At 38.5% G+C, this 21,967-nt stretch overlaps 1 protein-coding gene across 3 annotated transcripts in view; it reads left to right on the forward strand.

Moving 5' to 3' along the window:
• The first annotated feature begins 921 nt into the window (after positions 1 to 921).
• The window catches only part of LOC133634917 (protein FAM163A-like), a 56,813-nt gene continuing 35,767 nt past the window's right edge, over positions 922 to 21,967 (forward strand). For all 3 annotated transcript variants that reach the window (XM_062027575.1, XM_062027573.1, XM_062027576.1), the window contains exon 1: positions 922 to 1,167. The gene's annotated coding sequence lies outside the window, so the exon portion shown is untranslated. The remainder of the gene's footprint in view (positions 1,168 to 21,967) is intronic.

Below are 21,967 nucleotides of genomic sequence, written 5' to 3' on the forward strand. Positions count from 1 at the left end.
ACTGGACTCTCACTATTATGTTAGATCCACTATGGACTGGACTCTCACTATTATGTCAGATCCACTATGGCCTTGACTCTCACACTATTATGTTAGATCCACTATGGACTGGACTCTCACTATTATGTTAGATCCACTATGGACTGGACTCTCACTATTATGTTAGATCCACTATGGACTGGACTTTCACAATATTATGCTAGACCCACTCGACGTCCATTGCATCCGGTCTCCCCTAAAGGGGGGGGGGTCACCCACATCTGCGGTCCTCTCCAAGGTTTCTTATAGTCATTCCGATTGATATCCCACTGGGTTGTGAGTTTTTCCTTGCCCTTATGTGGGCTCTGAACCGAGGATGTCGTTGTGGCTTGTGCGGCCCTTTTGATACACTTGTGATTTAGGGCTATATAAATAAACATTGATTGATTGAAATACAAAATCAAGCATATTTAAATTCAAATCTCAAAAATATATATACAAATACACGTTTATTTATACAAATTCTTGATTTATTTGTATGTCACATTTTTATATTTATACATTTTATTTGTATGTGTTTTTAAATCTCAAAAATATATTTACAAATACGCATTTATTTATACACTATTTATTTATTTGTATATCACATTTGTATTTGTATATTTAGTAATATATGCATATGTGTTATCATATTGATGTATATAAGTTGATGTGAGACAATTCTACTTCCATTTTTATGAGATTATTAACGCACTAAATTCGACGGCCCTATTTTGAACAACAACACAAAAAGGAACTGTTTCTAAAATATACACTAGTATCAGTCCGATACTGCTCCCACGGCCCTTGGTATCGATTAGATCGATATTTGGGGTGGACGTCCCACCCACCCCTCCCCTAGTCTCTCCACTTCGCCGCCGTCGACGTTGCTTTCATGTTTTTTTTCCAAGCTTCCTCATCCTCTCGGGAGTCGGAAGAAGTGTGCGTAAAAAGCGCGCATGTTAAATCCTCGTCTCCTCCACTTGGTTCTCTCCTCTCTTCAGTGCGCCGTGGCCATGTTTGATTCTTTATTTCCTGCCAGCTCTTTTGCGCCCTGACCTTTAGTTCGCTTATATTTGTTTCGCTTGTCTGCTCCGTGCCGGTTTGTTGCAACCTGACCGAGATCAGCGCGTCATGTAACCAACTCAGGTATGTTTGTTCCTCTAAAACGCTACATTGCTTATTTGTTGTGATACATACGAACATATGCCTACATTTGTTAGGATTCTTACATTTAGGAACATGGTGGTTTGCATTTTGTCCCTCTTACTTCTTCTTAAAGCCAAACTGTTCTCTTGCATTGATTACAATGTGTTTGTGCACCTAATGAAGTGTCTAGTGCAGGTGTGCCCAAAGTGGGGCCCGCGGGCCAAATTTGGCTCGTCGTGTCATTTCATTTGGTCCGCCAAAGGGTGGCTACCAATTAGATTACACATTCATACGGACCTCTTTCAAGCCAAACACTCATTAAAGGCATGTTCGCAAGGTTACATAGTTTCATGAAGTAATGCAGGGCCGGCCCGTGGCATAGGCCGTATAGGCCAGGGGTCGGCAACCCAAAATGTTAAAAGAGCCATATTGGAGCAAAAATACAAAAACAAATCTGTCTGGAGCCGCAACAAATTAAAAGCCATATGACATACAGATAGTGTGTCATGAGATGTACATTGAATTGAGATGACTTAAAGGGAACTAAATGAGCTCAAATATAGCTACAAACGAGGCATAATGATGCAATATGTACATATAGCTAGCCTAAATAGCATGTTAGCATCGATTAGCTTGCAGTCATGCAGTGACCAAATATGTCTGATTAGCACTCCACACAAGTCAATAACATCAACAAAACTCACCTTTGTGCATTCACGCACGTTAAAAGGGTGGTGGACAAAATGAGACAGAAAAAGAAGTGGCATAAAACACGTCCTAGAAATGTCGGAGAAAATTATACATGGACACAAACTAAGGTGAGTTCAAGGACCGCCAAAATTAGTAGGACAAAACGGCGCTCGCCAAATACTCGAATCAGTGAAGCATGTTTAATATAAACAGTGTGCTTTATAACAATTAGGGAGGTTTATGTCATGTTTGTCCTCCTACAGAAACCATATTAAAACAAAAAATGTATTTTTTTCCCCCTCATATTTTTCCATTTTTCATACATTTTTGAAAAAGCTTCAGAGAGCCTCTAGGGCGGCGCTAAAGAGCCGCATGCGGCTCTAGAGCCGCGGGTTGCCGACCCCTGGTATAGGCAAATGCTAAGGGCGCCGTCTATCAGGAGGCGCCGCGCCAGTGCCACAAATGTTGGAGGGAAAAAAAAAGAAAAGAAAAAAAAAAAAAGTTGGTACCATTATTTCTAAATACATAAAATAATCCTACATTAATTAAAATGCAAAGTAAAGCCTATTTAATAGAAATATTATTTGTTACAACATTACGCCCCCCCTACCCCGGCACGGTGCGCCCCTCCCTTCCCGTATCATGACTCTTTTTGGACGTCACCACATAAAAAAATCAACACAAGATGTCAAAACGGCCAAAACTGTCAGGTGCCTAGGGAAGAAAAAAGAGAAAAGGGGAGAAACGAGAAAAAGACAGAGGTAGCAGGTAGGTAACGTTAGCCTACATGAAATTATTTGTCTGTTACAGAATGTGATAGTAACCTGGCTTTTTAGCATTAAGCTAATGTTACATGATTCGGCAATTGCTAATCAATAAATAGCTAGTTCTGTTTTAACGTCGGGTTAATATTGTGGAGGGGGCTAAATTGTTATGGGAAATAATAATGTAACGTTAGGTAATTACAGTACTCCCTGGTGTACAGTAATTTGTAAGTCATTCTAGTTAATGCAATATTAAAAAGCACAAATAGAGAACTCTGTAGGATCCCCTTTTTTTGTAATATAGTTGTTAAAGTCATACTGGTTTGATATCTTGTTTTGTGCAGTGCCTTATTTATATTGTATTTTTTATTTATTTTATGCAACTTGTTGACACATTTTATTTTGTGTTTATGTATGTAAAAAATATTGTATTTCATATATTAATTTTTTATTTTTTGTATTCATTTATTTATCCATATTTATTTTTATCTTGTTAACTATTCTGATTTTTAATTTGCTTTCTTTAAGTAAAAAAAAAGGTCAAAGACAAAGCTATTCGGTTTCTTGTGAGTATATACACTTCACTGCCGATGTGGGGGGGCGCCACCTAAAATCTTGCCTAGGGCGCCAGATTGGTTAGGGCCGGGCCTGAAGTAATGTAACAAATAATGTACACCTTCTATTTACCTTGGAGAGTGGACTTTTACGATATCTCCTTTCAGCTCCTTCGTCATCAGCAACTTATGGCGGGGATGCTTGTTTGCAGCCAAAACACTGGCAGTGAGATTTGGTATGGAAAAAAAACCCAACATTGTAGAAAAAGTTGTATTGGCAACAAATAAATACAAACACTAAAAAAAAAACATTTTTTGGTGGAAATATTTTCGATGCCCATATTTATATTTTTGTACTCTTTTGTTTTTGTGTTTCAAAGGTTTTTATGATCAACTTTTTTTTTTCTACATCCGCTTTTCTTTTTTACGGTTTCATTTCTTTACTTTTCAGTTTTGTTTGTTTTACTAGAATTAATCTTGCAGGTAAAATTCCGTAGAAGAAGACGGGCTGACATAGGGGTGTCTAAGTCAAGTTTAAAAAGCTTCAAATTATAAAATTATGAAGCAAAGGCAAGGCAAGGCAAGGCAACTTTATTTGTATAGCGCTTTTCATACACAAGGCAGACTCAAAGTGCTTCACAGACAACAAAGTGAAATGAAAGAAAATAAAAGCAAAATTAAAATGCAGACAATAAAAATAAAAAACAGTGCAGACGTTAAAAGTTAAAAGATTAAAAGATTTAGCTGAAAGCTAAGGTGAACATAAAAGTCTTCAGTCTAGTTTTAAAAGTAGTGAGAGTTGGGGAGAGTCTGACATCTTCAGGAAGTTTATTCCAGCTATGTGTTGCATAGTGACTGAATGATGATCTCCCTTGATTTGAGTTTACTCTTGGAACCGCTAACAGATTGGTCTCAGAAGATCTTAGTGATCTAGAGGGCGTATATAGTGGGAGCAAAAGTAGTTTACATTTTTCTTGAGTAGGCCTGTGTGTGTTGATGTTGGCAGATTATCTTCTGCTCAGAGAGAAATGGTGTATATTTTAAGATAATATAGTGAGCTACTCTACTTTTATTACGTTTTGACTACTTACCTAATTCGTGAAGCACACTGGTCAACTTCGTTACATTCAAAATTGGTTTTATATATGCAGTAGATTTCAGCACTAAGAGGTTGTTAGAATATCTTTATTTATTGTAAATTTGTAATGTATTATGCTTTAATTTGTTATTCTTAACGAGGGGAGGCATGACTCTCTTTACAAAGCAAGCAAAATGACTTTAAAGCAATTATTTCTACAAAACCCGTTTCCATATGAGTTGGGAAATTGTGTTAGATGTAAATATAAACGGAATACAATGATTTGCAAATCTTTTTCAACCCATATTCAATTGAATGCACTACAAAGACAAGATATTTGATGTTCAAACTCATAAACCTTTTTTTTTTTTGCAAATAATAATTAACTTAGAATTTCATGGCTGCAACACGTGCCAAAGTAGTTGGGAAAGGGCATGTTCACCACTGTGTTACATGGCCTTTCCTTTTAACAACACTCAATAACGTTGTGAACTGAGGAGACACATTTTTTAAGCTTCTCAGGTGGAATTTTTCCCATTCTTGCTTGATGTACAGCTTAAGTTGTTTCAACAGTCCGGGGTCTTCGTTGTGGTATTTTAGGCTTCATAATGCGCCACACATTTTCAATGGGAGACAGGTCTGGACTACAGGCAGGCCAGTCTAGTACCCGCACTCTTTTACTATGAAGCCACGTTGATGTAACACGTGGCTTGGCATTGTCTTGCTGAAATAAGCAGGGGCGTCCATGGTAACGTTGCTTGGATGGCAACATATGTTGCTCCAAAACCTGTATGTACCTTTCAGCATTAATGGTGCCTTCACAGATGTGTAAGTTACCCATTTTCTTTGGCACTAATACACCCCCATACCATCACAGATGCTGGCTTTTCAACTTTGCGCCTAGAACAATCCGGATGGTTCTTTTCCTCTTTGGTCCGGAGGACACGACGTCCACAGTTTCCAAAAACAATTTGAAATGTGGACTCGTCGGACCACAGAACACTTTTCCACTTTGTATCAGTCCATCTTAGATGAGCTCGGGCCCAGCGAAGCGGACGGCGTTTCTGGGTGTTGTTGATAAACCGTTTTCGCCTTGCATAGGAGAGTTTTAACTTGCACTTACAGATGTAGCGACCAACTGTAGTTACTGACAGTGGGTTTCTGAAGTGTTCCTGAGCCCATGTGGTGATATCCTTTACACACTGATGTCGCTTGTTGATGCAGTACAGCCTGAGGGATCGAAGGTTACGGGCTTAGCTGCTTACGTGCAGTGATTTCTCCAGATTCTCTGAACCCTTTGATGATATTACGGACCGTAGATGGTGAAATCCCTAAATTTCTTGCAATAGCTGGTTGAGAAAGGTTTTTCTTAAACTGTTCAACAATTTGCTCACGCATTTGTTGACAAAGTGGTGACGCTCGCCCCATCCTTGTTTGTGAATGACTGAGCATTTCATGGAATCTACTTTTATACCCAATCATGGCACCCACCTGTTCCCAATTTTCCTGTTCACCTGTGGGATGTTCCAAAGAAGTGTTTGATGAGCATTCCTCAACTTTATCAGTATTTATTGCCACCTTTCCCAACTTCTTTGTCACGTGTTGCTGGCATCAAATTCTAAAGTTAATGATTATTTGCAACAAAAAAAAATGTTTATCAGTTTGAACATCAAATATGTTGTCTTTGTAGCATATTCAACTGAATATGGGTTGAAAATAATTAGCAAATCATTGTATTCCGTTTATATTTACATCTAACACAATTTCCCAACTCATATGGAAACGGGGTTTGTAAATGTTAGTTATGGTACAGTTTATAGAGGTTTCATTCTATGATTGTTTTTTATTTTTTTAATAAAAATGTAACAGGGCAGTCAACCATCAGCTTTGCTCAATTGATGATGATGTACTGTAGTTGGATGTCCTCTCAGAAACACGCCTGTGATGGAAGTCCAAATGATGTTTCAGAAAGGCAGAGGTCTTCTTTACATACAACAACATCACAAAGTACTACTCCGATATTATTTTTTGAAGATGTTTTAATGTAATTTTTAAGAGAAACGTCTTCTCTAAAAGTCAAGCCTATTTTTTTTAATGCATTTTGAATAATCTCTCAGCTCTACATTATAGCAGTTGATGTTTTAAAAATATGTTGTAGGTTGTACTTTCAAATATGCATGTTAATATTGTGTGGAATATCATTTAGGATAGCTGAATGTATTTCCTTATTTTGTATTATTTGCAATTAAAGCAGGAAATGAATCACAATAGCGGTAGTTTCAGCACATTGTTTATTAATTTATACAAGTCAAAATAATACTTGACAATAGAATACAATACGACACACAATAAGACATGTGTCCACCTATTTACGTCTAAACATAGAAATAAAGATAGATCAGATGTAAGGCTGTACTTCCAAATGCTGGTAAAAACCTGTGTATTAAGTTTTCTACACAGCCTGGATATGAGGCTCTCTCTTGAGGGAACAAGAGGAAGAACCGCCGGAGGTTGCTCAACATTACAATTGTTGAAGTCTCATATTTTAACACAAATTTAGATTACCCGGTACTCATGTCACACCAAGCTTTACATGTCTGGTGTTAAATGTTTTAAATGAATAAATACAGCGATATTTTTACATTTTAAAGTCGCTCTTTTCTCTCCTCGTGGAAACGTAACAAAGTATTGCTCCATACGGAGTTTCACCAACACGGCTATATCGAGACAAACACTTAAACTCGATTTAGAGCCCCTTGGCCCTCCGGTCTTCTTCTACGGGGTTTTACCTGCTTCCGGTTAAACTTGTTGTAAGCTCCTCCCACAGGTACCAGCCCCCCATGTCAAATCACTGCCGTTAGTTTGAAATCGTAAAAAAAATAAAGAAAACCGTAAAAAAGAGAAGCGAATGTGGAAAAAAAGTTGATCGTAAAAACCTTTGAAACACACAAAAACAAAAGTGTGCAAAAATATGAATTTGGCATCGAAATTCAAGAAAATATCCACCAAAAATATTGTATTTTTTCAAAGTTTGGATTTATTTGTTGCCAAAACTTGTTTTGCTGCCAATACAATTTTTTCTACAATGTCAAAAAAAAATTTCGATACCAAATCTTACTGGCAGTGTCTTGGCTCCATATGATTGTAACTCAAATTTTTGTTTGCAACTTAAAGCATAATAATTAGCTGAGAGACAGCTCTTATCTCAAAACACTCCTAAGGGGCCCTATTATCAAACCATGGCGGCATTGCAGAGATATACAGGTTTAGAGAATAATCTTGCCTTCCTTCATGCTCCCTCCAAACGAGCCGTTTGAAATTTATTATGTTGTGTGAAATATTCTGTCCTATCTTGTCAGCGGATATCTCCATATATGGTAAAGTTTTACCCAGAGTGCTTAGTGCGAGTTCGCAGTTGTAGTCCGCACTGTAGTCAATAAGTCCCTTGTTTATTTACAAGTTAAAATGCATTTAAAAAATACATCCGTTGTCATGTCTTTCATAATGATTGTGAACGATAGGCGAAATTCCCCCAAAAATTGCAGTTCCCTTTTAATTGAGGCACTACTGAACGTTGCTATAGATTTCTGGATTTGAGCGTCCTCGGGTTGTACAGTATACCAGAACTAATAAGTACCTTGGTCATAATGAATTAAAAAGTACTATACTGCCATTGAAAAACACCGGTCCTTTTTTTCCATGGACATGATGGCGCGGCGTGTTCACATTGTTACTAGCTGAAAAGCGGAAACAGTGTGGAGACAGAGGAAGAATGAACATATGTTGGCTTAAAAAATAACAATAAAACTAAATCTCTAAACATTGTAACCTAAAACATAGCGAGCTAAGAGCTGACGTCCGTCCAGAGTGTTTTTGCTACTTCTAAATCACTAGTCCACGCCTCCGTGGCGACGGATAAACTACAGTTCTGACAAATTATCACTGCAGGACGAGGAATAGCTAAACATGCTTCACTACACACCGTAGCTAACCGCTAACAGCAAACTAGCACTCCTGAATGTAAACAAATGGGTGGAGCTATACAAATATGCACTGTAATGATACCAAGTACAAAAGCTGTAGATAGTTGATACGACAATTATTACATCGATATTTTATTTATCATCAAAAAAGATTTGGTCATTTTTTAATTGTGTATAAACTCAGAAAATACTGTATGTCCCTGGACACAAGATAACTTGAATTATGACCAATGTATGACCATACTTGCCAACCTTGAGACCTCCGAATTCGGGAGATGGGGAGAAGAGAGGTTGAGGTGTTACGGTGCGGATGTTCTCCCGAAATGTGTTTGTCATTCTTGTTTGGTGTGCGTTCACAGTGTGCCGCATATTTGTAACAGTGTTAAAGTTGTTTATACGGTCACCCTCAGTGTATGGCTGTTGACCAAGTATGCATGGCATTCATTTGTGTGTGTGTGGAGAGCTGTAGATATCATGTGACTGGGCCGGAACGAAAAGGCAGTGCCTTTAAGGCATGCCCCCAATATTGTTGTCTGGGTGGAAATCGGGAGTAATTCGGGAGGATGGTTGCCCCGGGAGATTTTCGGAAGGGGCACTGAAATTCGGGAGTCTCCCGGGAAAATCGGGAGGGTTGGCATGTATGTGTATGACCCTGTAACTATTTCGTATTGCATTAATACCAAAATTTGTAGTATCACCCAAAACTTACGTAAAGTATCCAAACAACAGAAGAATAAGTGCTTATTACATTTTAACAGAAGTGTAGATAGAACATGTTAAAACAGAAAATAACAATATATTAACAGTATATAAACAAGTAGATTAATAATCCATACTTCCATTTTCTACTGCTTGTCCCTCATAATTTTGACAGAAATGACAATATGTTACTGCATAGGTCAGCAGCCAAATTAGGAGCCTTTGTAGGTATTTTTCTTAATTGCTACTAAAAGAGAAGATGTCTAGTATGTTCAATGTTATTTAATGCCAAAATTGTTCTTTGATCGCAATAAGAAACATAGGTTTAATGTATCATAATTTTCTGTTAAAATAAAGCCAATAATGATATTTTTGTGGTCCCCTTTATTTTTGAAAAGTATCGAAATACATTTTGGTACTGGTACCAAAATATTGGTATTGGGACAACACTACAGAGTACACCATTTTTTAGTAGGAAATCCACACAAGTCTTACAACATGGGTTCTCAGGTGTATTTGAGGCCGGTCAATGCGGCGTTACAATGCATGCATACAACCACCTTCGGGACAGAGTTGTAATGGCAAGCTACATTCTTAAACAGTAGTGAAGTGAAGTGAAGTGAATTATATTTATATAGCGCTTTTTCTCCAGTGACTCAAAGCGCTTTACATAGTGAAACCCAATATCTAAGTTACATTTAAACCAATGTGGGTGGCACTGGGAGCAGGTGGGTAAAGTGTCTTGCCCAAGGACACAACGGCAGTGACTAGCATGGCGGAAGCGGGGATCGAACCTGGAACCCTCAAGTTGCTGGCACGGCCACTCTACCAACCGAGCTATACCGCCCCAGTACCATCATAATGTGGTACTGTGGACTAGACTCTCACATTATCATGTATAATTTAATAACTGTACCCACTTGGCGTCCATTGCAGCCGGTCATCCAGAAGGGGGGTCCCCACATCTGTGGCCCCGTCCCAAAATTTCTTCTTTTCTCCCATTTTGGGCTTTTTGAGTTTTTCCTTACTCTGATGTGGGTTCAGATCAGGGGATGTCGTTGTGGTTTGTGCAGCCCTTAGAGGCACTCGTAATTAAGGACAATACAAATAAACTTTGATTGCTTGATTTATTAATTGAATGTGTTTATGAGCGAGGGCGAACAGACAATTTAAATGTATTTGTTGCAGGCCATGACAATTATATGGAAAACGAGACAATTGTTGTTAGCACAAGTCCTTCTCTCCTTCGTAACGGATGCTCGTGCTTTGGATGCCAAAGCAAACCAAAGAATACGCTATATATCAATATCTCAATACTATAGTCATTTGTTTGCATGCGGTTGTCAATTCGCGGTTGTCAATTCACGCAGATGCGTTGTTTGTTGTGTGCACGTGTGTGTTTAAAGTTTAGGTGAGCGGGTCTAAAACGAGCTGGAGAAGTGCAACGTAAATTATTGAAGAGCCTTCAGGGTTGCTGGATCTGTGTTTTCTTGCCACGCGGCTGCACGTCAACTGCTGTAGTTGCACAATAAATGTGTCATGTCCGAAACCCCACTGCAGCTGGAGGACAGGAAGCTAAACTCCAGTGTCTTGTTGTGGCTTCACTCAGACAGCCTTACCTTGATCTTGAATATACAAAGTCAGCTGGGATAGGCTCCAGCTCACTCGTGACCCTGAGCAGTTATACCACAATTCTTGTAGTGTGCAGCCACATGTGTAATACCACTGAACAGTCATAGTGCAGACCAATGTTTCACAACCTTTATTGAGCCAAGGCACAGATTTTACATGAGAAAGCAACTTATTTTGTTGTATGAATGACAACAGGTTAATTATGTACCTGCTGCCATCAAGTGGCACTGATCAGTATCAGACGATTTTCGGGGAAAAGTATGTGATCGCCATTGCCGTTTAAAGTCGATCACAAACGCAGATCCCTTCTTGCTGATGCTGTATTTATTTGTAATCTCCCGGCTAAAAAGCCAGCAGCTAATTATGTATCTACATACACAGCGTGTAGCTGTTTCCCTAAGTTAATAACAATATCCTCTATTTGGTCAAATAAACAAAATTTCTTCGTGTGTTAAGTTTCATTATCGCAATCCACATGGATTTTGGCATCGTTTTGACCCATACATAGCTTTGTGTTCCATTTTGCATTGAGCATCCCCTCATACTCAAGAATATTATCAGCATTCTGTGGATGTGAGCGTTGATTTGAAGTCCAAGTGAGGGTGAGGATGAGGTCAGTAAGAGAAAGGACTTTTGGCATTGCTGAAGGCCTTTGGAGCTCACATTAAGAAGCTTCAATGCAGCAGGCTTCTGTATCACACTTAGGCTGAATACCAGATCTCCCTCTCAACCCTTCCCCCTTTGCCTTGCCCCTCACGCCTCAAAAGAGAGGGTCAAAACTTTGTGGTGGAAAACACGCCCAAAGAAATAGGACAGTACTCGCCATACATTTTGAAAGTAGATTAGATGTCTAATCATTTATCAAGTAAATTGTAGTGAAGTCCGTTAGTTGCTAGCTTGATATCATCTTTTACTTACTAGCTACAGCCGCGTTAGCGAGTATGATGAGCAATTTTAAAATATAAATTCAATACATAGCTATATTTATGTGAAGTAGCAAAGGAACTGTGACCTTGGTGACATGGTATTGGAGATCTCCAACATGATCTGATAGAAAACATCAAGCTTGATATATGGTCCCTCTCCAACATCATTCCAGTGCCAAAGTCTGGAGATCTGTCTTAGCCGAAAAAAAAAGTCGTGATTTCAGCCTGACCTGTGTTACAGCGAAGATCAACAACCGCATGATACTAAACCGGATTTGCGTTGTTATTGATCCTCATCTTAGGGACAACCAAAACATCTTCAGAAAGGGAAGTACCACTGTATCCCATATTGTTGAGAATGCAAAGAACAATCTCGCAGCAGTCGTCTTGTTTCGTTGATTTCCAAAAAGTTTTTGACTCAATAAACAGAGGCACAGTGGTCCCCCCTAACCTTAGAGGCCGTGCACAAGAACACGAGAGCCAAGGTGAAGTCACCAAACGGAGACAGCGAGGAGTTTGTCATCCAGTTGGTTGTAGTTCTGTACTGCGCACTCAGAAAAGTCATAACTGACCAATATTGCGGTCTAAATCAGCATTTGTATCACGTGTCAAATAATTATGGTTGCATATTAATAACAGGTACGAAGTCTCCAAGGCAAACGCGTATTATCAAGTATTCGGTAACAAACGTGTCTACATCATTCAATTTACAGCGCAATTAGCTTATTTTAATAAATTATTGTGACCACTAGGTGTCGCCAGAAACATTATTGCTCCACTTTAAAAGCATCAAGGCGTTTCTAACATTCCACACTACAAAAGGATCATCTAACTGTGATTTGATGCTCGTTATCGGCCAATACTCAGGGCTCCAATATTGGTATTGTATCAGAAGTGAAAAGCACCCCTAACGATATATAACACTATATTAAAATGTATGTTCAAAGAAAAACACTACAGCTCAGCATTGTAGTAAATGACAAAAAAATGGTTAGGAATCTTGTAACGTTCTTCAACTTTATTTGTAATTATGACTGTGTTGAATTGTATCTTCAGATTACCACCGGCCAATGGAAAAATGAGCTGCAGGCTTCAAACAGCCCCCAGGCTGCACTTTAGACTCCCCAGTGCTAAGATAATATACATTTTAAAAATGCAAGTAATTCAAGCAAATACGCGCAAACGTCATGGATAAAACAAATGCATCAAATATTTACTCCTCGCCTTTGGGTACAACAAGCCAGACGTTTCCCTTGGAACCTCAGTCACGAAACACACTCGCTGTAATCTGAGCCGCATGGGAATAGAAAAGAAAACACTTTAAAGATTGAATGGATTGATGGTTGAGAGTCTTGTTCCATTTTATAATACATAAAATATCCTCCCTAACTTCATTTTATTTTCCATCGTTAGGAATTCAGCCCTAAACTTGTGATCGCTGTCTTATGCAAGATTTGCTGGAAGCTTATAAACAGTGAGCACATCTTTTGATGCTAATTGGCATCCTCCTTATCAGCCTCCTCATCGTCATGGGAAACGAGTCACCAAGTGATGAAACCTACTGTATATTTCGACATGAATAAAACATGTTGATCAATATTGGTGCTGACAAGAGGATGCTCATTTGGAAATGGTTGAAGTATTATTGGCCGATAGGCGTAACGAGGGTTGTCCCGATATTTTGGTACCAATACCAAAATATATTTCAATACTTTTCAAAGTAAAGGGGATCATGAAATAATTTAATTTTTAGCTTAATTTTAACGAAATTAAAAGGTATTAAACACACTGGGCTTTTCTTGTTGCACTTACAGAACAACTTGCGATTTTATATATTATATAAAGCCTGCCATAATCTAGGACGGGTGTCGGCAACGCACGGCTTTCGAGCCACAAGCGGCTCTTTAGCGCTGCCCTAGTAGCTCCCTGGAGCTTTTTCAAAAATGTTTGAAAATGGAAAAAAAAATTTTTTTGTGTTAGTATGGTTTCTGTAGGAGGACAAACATGACACAAACCTTCCTATTTGTTAGAAATCCCACTGTTTCCAAGAGTGTGTATGGTGTGCGTCTATGTGTAGGAATTAATGAGTGTTACCAGGAGTGTTGAGCGAGAGGTGAGGAAGTCCAGGGGGGAACAAGAGGTCCGTGAGCAGGCAGGAAGTCGGGGGCGATAGAGAGGCGTACTGTACAGGATAGGTAGCTACGTTCTGGTTCGGAACGCAGGTCTGCACTGTCTTAAGAATCCCAAGGAGCTCATCAGCGACAGGTGTGCAGATTGCAGATTGATTGCAGCTGCCTGCTGCAGCCGGAGTGGCGTGCGCAGGTGCGCTCTTGAAGGCATAATCAGCAGAGCTAACAGATGAGTGCGCATTGGCATGCGCCCGGACCGTGACAAAACATGCTTCACTGATGAGTATTTGGCGCGCGCCATTTTGTCCTAATTTCGGAAGTCCTTGAACGCACCGTACTTTGTTTACATGTACAACTTTCCTTGATGCTGCCACAGAAAGACGCGTTTTTGCCACTCCTTCTTTGTCTCTATTTGTCCATCAAACGTTTTATGCTATGCGTGAATCCACAAAGGTGAACTTTGTTGATGTTATTGACTTGTGTGGAGTGCTAATCAGACATATTTGGTCACTGCATGACTGCAAGCTAATCGATGCTAACATGCTATTTATGCTAGCTGTATGTACACAATGCATCATTATGCCTCGTATCTTAGGTACCGTATTTTTCGGACTATAAGTCGCAGTGAAATTATTAACACATTACCATAAAATATCAAATAATATTATTTATCTCATTCACGTAATAAACTAGACGTATAAGATTTCATGGGACTTAGCGATTAGGAGTGACAGATTGTTTGGTAAAGGTATAGCATTTTCTATATGTTATAGTTATTTGAATGACTCTTACCATAATATGTTACGTTAACATACCAGGCACGTTCTCAGTTGGTTATTTATGCGTCATATAACGTACACTTATTCAGCCTGTTGTTCACTATTCTTTATTTATTTTAAATTGCCTTTCAAATGTCTATTCTTGGTGTTGGGTTTTATCAAATAAATTTCCCCAAAAAATGCGACTTATACTCCAGTGCGACTTATATATGTTTTTTTCTGAAAAGCCTCCGTTTTAGTAATGTTTTCCAATGTTGTAAAAATGTGTAGAATAAATATTACATTTCAATATTTCTGTCAACAAAGACTTGCATCAGCCTGCGACACATAGTCATTTTGATAGTAGGCTAATATAGCTAATATAGACACTTACATCATTTTAACACTTATATAAGGCTTTACATTTTTTGCGGCTCCAGACAGATTTTTTATTTATTTTTTGGTCGAATATGGCTCTTTCAACATTTTGGGTTGCCGACCCCTGATCTAGGATTAGGTTAGAATAGAATAAAAAGCTTTACTGACATTTTAATATATGCTTTCTGATTTATGTTTGAAATTTGTTCTTTATAGCGTTGAATAATTTTAGTGTATTTGTACACTGGCAGTAAATGGAGTGGAAGGAGATGCTTGCAGAAAAAGACTTCTTCTCTAACCAAGGTTTCATTTCATGCTACTGTCCGATAAAGGCCCCTCAGTAGTCTGCTTTGCTGCCATCTGCTTCACTGTCACACACCAAACGCCCATGCAAATGTATGCTAATGAAATGATTGCGGTTGTACATTACTCCCTCAAAGAAAAAAGATGGAACATTTCATTTGCTTTTATGAGGCTATGGTGCTGACCAGCAGAAAGGAAGTACAATAATTGCCAGAGTCACTATTCTGGGTTCAATGATGCTGCTCTGCTGTTTCAGTATGTGTTAAAGAGTTGCGGCTGAGACTTCTGCAAACCTCATAAAACCGCGTGACGCACAGCAGTGTGCATGGTTAATGTCACTTCCTCCTGCCAACCATGTCCTCTCTGAATATTTGCTTTGAACTGCTCAGAAATTAACCCAATCTCCATGTCCTGTAGTTGGAAGTTTTCGTCAGCCCAATCGCAATCACACTAAGTAACTTTTTGGATTATTTTGGACTCTTGCTATTTCGTTTCTATGGTTATTGAATATAATTGTTGAGAAGCAATCGCACTGCAGTCGTCGATTTATGTAGATGGTTTTTTTTGTCAGTTTTCGTCAGCCCAGTTGCGATCACGTTGAAATAAATGACACATCTTTCAGGGTTTCCCCTTAATGTAATTGAATGTGGCGCACCGCCACAACATTTTTATTACCGCCACACTTTGAAAATAAGAGTTAAAAAATGTTTTTAAAAATGCACATATTCCTCTGTAAATTCACCAAAATGTTCTAGTGGAGTTAATGAGTCTGTTTAGCTGATTAGAGAGCTAGCTTCTGAAGCTAGTTGGTTCATGGTGATGACTTCTGTTTTGTTTGATCAACCATTATACTGCCGTGTTACATAGACTTTTTGGAAACGATTAAGGTATGTGAATAAAAATGTAAAAAATATTTCTGTGTAAATAATTCATTTTGCAACGTACAGTATATACTGTATCTGCGGCTTGTATTTTGGTCCGGCTAATATATGGAACAATACTTTTTACCCTAAAATTTAGTGGTACAATTTACGGTAATTGTTGAGGAGCAATAGTACTTGAATTGGCTTTCTTTGGTGTTCGTCAGCCCAACCGAGAGTGCCTTTGGTGAGTTGAATGTAAGAACTCTGACTTCAACGACGGTTTGCAGGTCTGGGTGTCTTAATACTTTTGTCAGTATACCAAATCCTACTGTAGTATCTGGCGAGCCAGCGTTTTAAAGTTCCAGTAGATTGGATAGACACGTTTCCTCTCTATTGAAGCTATTATCATATATATATATGATTTATGACACCAAAGGACATCCAAAGATTGCAAATAAATAGATATGATCAAAATAGTATCAATCTCACAGAGATTCCCGAGCCATTTTGAGAGATAATGAGGAAGTCAGTCGCGTGATTTTGTGACATTGCCTTAGGAACCAAAGATCCCTTCCCCGTCAACAACAATGCTAATCAAGCAGACTTTGTGAGAGCCAACAATAATTATCTTGGGGGAAATTATGATTCAGAACCTTGTATTTTTGAGCCTGAACACAAAGAGGATGAGCAATAGGTTTTAGAAGTCGAGTGCTAAACGGATGCAGCTTTATTGTGACACTGTAGCATCAGCAGCATTGCTAAGTGCTAAACATACAAACTAACCATAATAAAACAAGCATTTACTGTACAATTTCCACTGTCACTGGGATGCCAACCGGTGGGACACTCAGATAATTCTGTTTAGATGAAGAATTAATCACAATCCTCATGAAGGGTTAAAAAGAAGTTACTGCAACTAGTGTCTTTTTGTGTCTTTTTTGCCATCTTGGGGAAGGTCAAAGTCGACCAGTCTTTCGATCCATGGCCACATTTGTCTACTACCAGGTGTGAGATGCATGAATTATAATCTAGAATTTACTTTTAGCAAGTTTAAGACAAAGTAAAAGCAGCCACCGGCTTAGTGTGTCAAGAATAGCAGCTAGCATTAGCTCACTGCTATCAATGCGCCAATAAAATAGTCTGTCTGCATTAGCGCTTATAATAACAATATCACTCATATTTAGTTAATTTTTCGGTCACGACATGTAAATGGAGTATTATTGGTAGGCCGGGGCCGATACCAAAATTTGCTTGATGATAAATTGACGAAACAAAGCAAAAATAGCTATATAAAGTATTGAGAAACAAAGTTGCAATACAATATTGAACATGTAAGCAGAGGTAGAGTTGTACATTACTTAATAATCAAGTTAGGACATTTTTAAACAGAAGTGCAGAGTAACAATATAAACACTACAGTTTAAACAGATGTATTATCAGGTCATTTGCAAAGTGTTTAGAAAGTTTACTGCCAACCATGCTTTTATGTCCTCAAGACAATTTAAAAGTTATTTTAAACGTGTCACTTTTCTTTTACAAAGGGACACAAATTTGCATATCATCAGCATAAAGATGATACGATATATTATATATTTTTTAAATGTGTTGTGAATGGGCAGGATGTACACTGAAAACAGTATTGGTCCTAGGATCGAACCCTGAGGGACACCACACGACAAGGGAGCACAGGCTGAAGCCGAATCATCAATTTGGATCTTAAAAGTTCTGTTTGTCAGACATGACCTGAACCATTTTAAACCCTCACATTGTTCTAAGCCAGTGTTTTTCAACCTTTTTTGAGCCAAGGCACATTTTTTGCGTTGAAAAAATCCGGAGGCACACCTCCAGCAGAAATCATTAAAAAACAAAACTCAGTTGACAGTAAAAAGTCGTTGTCACAATTGTTGGATATGACTTTAAACCATAACCAACCATGCATCAATATAGCTCTTGTCTCTCAAAGTAGGTGTACATTCACGACCTGTCACATCACGCCGTGACTTATTTAGATTTTTTTGCTGTATTCCTGTGTGTAGTGTTTTACTTCTTGTCTTGCGCTCCTATTTTGGTGGCTTTTTCTCTTTTTTTGGTATTTTCCTGTAGCTGTTTTATGTCTTCCTTTGAGCGATATTCCCTGCATCTACTTTGTTTTAGCAATTAAGAATAGTTCAGTTGTTTTTATCCTTCTTTGTGGGGACATTGTTGATTGTCATGTCATGTTCAGATGTACTTTGTGGACGCCGTCTTTGCTCCACAGTAAGTCTTTGCTGTCGTCCAGCATTCTGTTTTTGTTTACTGTGTAGCCATTTCAGTTTTAGTTTCGTTCTGCATAGCCTCCCCTAAGCTTCAATGCCTTTTCTTAGGGGCTTTCACCTTTTTTTTATTTTTGGTTTAAGCATTAGACACCTTCTTACCTTCACGCTGACTCCCGCTGTTTCCGACATCTACAAAGCAATTAGCTACCGGCTAGTTACTCTGCCGAGCTCTAGACAGTACAGACACTCAACAACAACACATCATTTGCAGACTATAAATACTGTTTTGCAAAAAATATTTTTAACCCAAATAGGTGAAATTAGATAATCTCCCACGGCACACTGGACTGTATCTCACAGCACACTAGTAGTTGGAAAACACTGTTCTAAGCGACTGATGAGAGTTGTGTGATCCACTGTGTCAAATGCAGCAGTTAGATCTAAAATAATTAAAAATGGCAGAATCGCCAGAATCAGTGGATATTAGAAAGTTGTTAAAAACCCTTGAAAGTGCAGATTCGGTGCTATGAAAGGCTTTAAAACCGAAATGTAAAACATCAAGAATAGCATGCAAATCAAGAGAAGACTGTAACTGTAGAAGCTGTCTTTAAAATCTTTTTAATAAAAGGAAGCTTTGGAATGGGTCTACAATTTGATAAAAAAGAGGGATCTAAGTTTGGCTTCTTTAGCAGAGGTTCCACAACAGCTTGCTTAAAATAATTTTGAGACAGTCGAAGTACATGTCAAACTACTTCCATAACGTAAAAGGCCGCCATAACCACAACACGACGTGGCGAAGTTGATAGAGTGGCTGTGCCAGCAATCGGAGTGTTGCTGGTTACTGGGGTTCAATTCCCACCTTCTACCTTCCTAGTCACGTCCGTTGTGTCCTTGGGCAAGACACTTCACCCTTTGCCTCTGATGGCTGCTGGTTAGCGCCTTGCATGGCAGCTCCCTCCATCAGTGTGTGAATGTGTGTGTGAATGGGTAAATGTGGAAATACTGTCAACGCGCTTTGAGTACCTTGAAGGTAGAAAAGCGCTATACAAGTACAACCCATTTATTTATTTATTTACCAGGGGGAGCTCCACAAACCACGTTAAACCCAGATTCCGATCTAACAAAGGTCTTAACTCATTCTCCTTCTATGCCACATCAATTTGGAATGCACTCCCAACAGGTGTAAAAGAAAGTGCATCTCTACCCTTCTTCAAAACCGCTGTAAAAAAACACCTCCAGGCAACTACAACCCTAGACTAACACCCTCCCCCCACCACATCCCACCTCTTGGATTGTAAATAATAAAATGTAAAAAATCAAATGTATATACTTGTTCTTATGCTTTCTAAGCTCACTATGTTCACTGCTCGCTGTACATATCCTACCAAGTCAGACCTACACTGTTACAATGTCCATTTCTCAGATGATATAATTGTTGATGACTGAAGTGCTGATATCAACCAAACCTAACCCTTCCGCCCCAACCCCTTCCACATCCCACCCCCGGGATTGTAAATAATGTAAATAATTCAATATATACACTCTGATGATTAACTTGTGTGATGACTGTATTATGCTGATAGTATATATTTGTACCATGAATTGATTAACGTGGACCCCGACCGACTTAAACAAGTTGAAAAACTTATTCGGGTGTTACCATTTAGTGGTCAATTGTACGGAATATGTACTGTACTGTGCAATCTACTAATAAAAGTTTCAATCAATCAATCAATCAAGTCCCTGAAGCAAGGCTGCTGTTAATTATTTCCTGGACGTGGGGCGGCAATGACATTAAGTCCGTGGAACATGCTGCAGGTTTGAGCTGTGATACAATTTTGTTGAGCGAGGACAGGGACAGCGGCTTAATCTGTTGGAAGAATGGACAGGTGACAAGAATAGAAGGGTCCAAAAATGGGAGAGAAAATTTTGCCCTAATTGTGTCAACCTTATCAATAAAATAGTCAATACATTTTCCACAGACCTGGCGAAACTTCCAAGCATGTAGACTGGGGAACATTTAAAATAGAATCAATTGTTTCGAATAAACACGTAGGTTGTTAAAATGACTTGTAATTATGTCAGAAAAATGCTTGTTGTTTTCTGCCCTCAGAATGTTCTTTCCACAAGTCTTTCATGATTGCATTAGAAAACATGATGGCATATCCTTCTTCCATTTACGCCCTGCCTGTCTGCACTGACGCCTGGCCTCTCTCGTTAGGTCATTTAACCATGGCTCACCTTTGGATTTAAAAAGAGCAATGGAATCAAGAACTTGAGAAGTTTAAAAGCGTGACATCCAATGTATACATTGTTTTAGAGGGCTTTGAAGGCTACAACGGTGACTCCAATCAGCCGCATCTTCCTAGCGTTTTTTTTAATCATCTTTAAAATAAAATAAAAAAGATGTGTGTTCTTGTCTTTCATAATGATTGTGAACAATAGACAAAATTCCAAAAAATTGTGCAGTTCCCCTTTAAAAAAGTGTCGCATTTATCTTTTAAAAAATGTACACTGTTTTAACATACATCTTGAAGTCATCGATTATATAAAAAATAAGACTTTATTCTACCTTTTTTGTGTTTCCTCTCCCTCTGGTTGAGTGCTAGATATAATGTCCAAATAAGGACATCCACCTCGATGTGCTGTCACTGCTGTGAAAAAAGGATCCAAAACTGTGTGCAAGCTTACGCAAAAATGCATGAATTTTATGATTTGATACTTTGGCATTGTTTAAAGGGATCATATTGGGATTTTTTTCTACATTTAAAACACTTCTTTGTGGTCTACATAGCATATAATGGTAGTTCTTTGGTCAACATTTTGCATCGGTGATGTTTTACTGACCTTATTTAAGCCACTCCCTGACTGGATGCTACAGGATGCACTGTTTTGTGGCAGGTCTTATTTACGTCCTTCCACTTCGACTGCGTCTTCTCCCCGTCATCCATGTTGTAGTTTTTAGTGCTTCCACAGCGAGACTACTGAAAGATATAAGTTAGAACTATACACTAGTATGTATTAGAAATGGCAACAGCAGAGTATGCATGCGCATGTACGAGCCAGTCTGCCCCACAACAAGAGGATAGAGGAAAATAAGGAACTTTTTGACTACAATGTTGGACTGCAATAGCGGATACGTGCAAAGATCTTGGCCTAAAAATAAAATCTCAGATTTTTTCACCAAAATTTATATATATATATATATATATGTATAATTTCCCCCCCCCCCCCTACTTTTTAAAGAAACCATTGAATACAAATGACAGGTATACTTCAAAACAATATTTTATTTTATTTTTATCAAAAACTAGTAGATAGAAATGGCACTGCATCTTACTCTTAGCAACATTCTTATTTGTATAATGTTGTTCTTTTTAGACCAGATATAGTTTGTACTAATTTTCAAATAATTTAATTAAGAGCTTCCCTTGGGAAGCAATACTTCTGTCTTAAAATAACAAAACACTTTTCTTTTCTTTGGAACAAACACCTCACTCACGTTAGCATTAGCCATGTTTTGCAATGTGAGCCGCTAAGTAAGTAAGGGGACGGCGCAAGCTAAGGAAGCTCCTTAGGGACAAAAAGTATTCCGCAGCAAGAGGAGAAAAAATATATAATTTTTTATCGTCCGAAACAAAAAGCTTTAATATATCGTTAAAATCGATATATCGCCCAGGCCTAATCTCTACCGTATACGGAGATATCCGCAGACGTCACACTTGGGAAAAACGTCTCAAACTGGGCAAATTCCAAACGCTTTATTTGGAGAAAGTATGAAAGAAGGC

This window comes from Entelurus aequoreus, linkage group LG19 (assembly GCF_033978785.1).
Source record: "Entelurus aequoreus isolate RoL-2023_Sb linkage group LG19, RoL_Eaeq_v1.1, whole genome shotgun sequence".
Classification (NCBI taxonomy): domain Eukaryota; kingdom Metazoa; phylum Chordata; class Actinopteri; order Syngnathiformes; family Syngnathidae; genus Entelurus; species Entelurus aequoreus.